Here is a 703-nt window from a genome sequence, read left to right as displayed (position 1 = left end):
CATCTTGCAAAAGTACTGCCAGGCCTATCATTTTTCCCACCCTTCATTTGGTTCCTGATTTGGTGTAGAAGGTAATTTATCTTTCGGCTTTAGGTTCTGTTTTAGGTTGGTGCATTTGGTACTGTCACAGTCAGTGTAAGCTGAGATAGTGATGAAAATTGGACTTGAAGAGAGAAGGATACATCTTGGGGAAAATGTTTCCAGGTTTCACTATGAGGTATTTTTCTCAGTGTCTGCTCTCAGGGGTTTTTCTTTTACACCGAATTCAACTAATAAGTGAGCATCCCAATGAAACCTGTCAAATCAGAGATTTCTGAAGAGGAATGGTCACGCTAAGCTATTATATTAATATTCCATATGTAGGAGAAATACACTACGACTCAATTACTATTGTAAGGTTGGTAACCCTGAGAGCTCCTTTTTTTTTTTTTTTAAAAGAGAGGTAATTGACATATCATATACTTCCATTGTTCAGTCATATTTGAAAAGAGTTTTATATACATCACCACGATTAGTGCTATTGCATCCTCCCTCCTCCTGTCTTATTTGCTCCCCAATTCCTTTTGATACCCTCCCCCCATTTCCATCTAGTAACAACCCCCTTCTGTGCAGTAACAAAAATTCGTTTTACACTTAATCTGTAGAATGTTCTAACTCTGAAAGGAGGCAAGTAAGGCTCTTTAGATAAATAATGGGACATAGA

General features: G+C 37.7%; 1 pseudogene; it reads right to left on the bottom strand.

Moving 5' to 3' along the window:
- Positions 1–355: 355 nt before the first annotated feature.
- LOC115871706 lies at positions 356–437 on the bottom strand (annotated as a pseudogene).
- Positions 438–703: the final 266 nt, after the last annotated feature.

This window comes from Echinops telfairi, unplaced genomic scaffold, assembly GCF_000313985.2.
Source record: "Echinops telfairi isolate 266 unplaced genomic scaffold, ASM31398v2 ScPeMD7_7400;HRSCAF=8409, whole genome shotgun sequence".
Classification (NCBI taxonomy): Eukaryota; Metazoa; Chordata; class Mammalia; order Afrosoricida; family Tenrecidae; genus Echinops; species Echinops telfairi.
This window is presented reverse-complemented; position numbering and strand designations above follow the sequence as displayed.